A 1,170-nucleotide genomic window follows, 5' to 3' on the forward strand; every position below is an offset into this window, starting at 1 on the left:
ACTGACAGATGTGATGCACTTGCAATTCACCGCTGCAGCCATAGAAACACGATGCTCTGCTGCCACAGTGTGGCTAATTATTGGTACTGCAACTGCGCCATCATGTTAAAATAAAACTTTATTCAACAATTTAAATCAACTCCGCTGCTAGACCACAAAAATAAGACTATATATATATATATATATATATATATATATATATATATATATATATATATATATATATATATATATATATATATATGTAGTTAGGTAATTAAATTCATCTGTCTTCGCGTTTTTTTCTGGGACACAATTTTAACATTTATTTTACAGAGAAATTATTATTAAATTATTAAATTATTTTACCAGAGAAATTAAAAAAAAAAAGTAGAGTTATTTTCAAAAAGATAATTACTGGAACATAATTTTAATATTTAGTTTATTTGAAATACATAATTAAAGGAACATATTTTTAATAAATATATTTCACAGTTGATTTGGAAAACATAATTACTTAAACATAATTTTCAAAAGATATTTTTTACAGTTTATTTGACAAGATAGTTACCTGAACATAATTTTAATAATTATTTTTAAATAGTTTTCAGTAATAGTTTTTAACTTTTTTTTAAGTTTATTTGAAACCCTAAAATAATTTTACCATTTATAAATATAAAGAAAAACATGATCAGAAAATAATTGTAATTGTTTTATCCACTTATTTCAAAAAGATAATCTTATAAATTTTATATTTTAGATATAAAATATTTATATTTTATATATTATTTTGATATTTATTTTTTTACAGTTTATTGAAGAAAAAATACCGGAACATAATTCTAAATTATTATTTTTTTTATTTTTTTTTTTTTTAGTTTACTTTATTATAACATACCTTTGATAATGTGTTTTATGCTTCATTTAATAAAGATTAGTACAATCAGAACATTTTTTATTTAATTAATAAAGCTAAAAGTAGATTAAAAGCAAATCAAACCGTGCCAAAAAAAACCAAAAAAAAAAACACCGAAATTAAAATGATAGATTTTACTTCTCGTATCTACCCATAGCTACTCACATCGACATTCAAATTAGTAGTAAAATAAAATTTAAAAAATTAATAAATTTAGTAAAAATAAAAATAGCAGTAGTTGGTTTCCTTTGCCCAAAGCGGCTCCCTCTGCTCTG

Source organism: Plectropomus leopardus, chromosome 14, assembly GCF_026936395.1.
Source record: "Plectropomus leopardus strain MGB_pleo_1.0 chromosome 14, ASM2693639v1, whole genome shotgun sequence".
Taxonomy (NCBI): Eukaryota; Metazoa; Chordata; class Actinopteri; order Perciformes; family Serranidae; genus Plectropomus; species Plectropomus leopardus.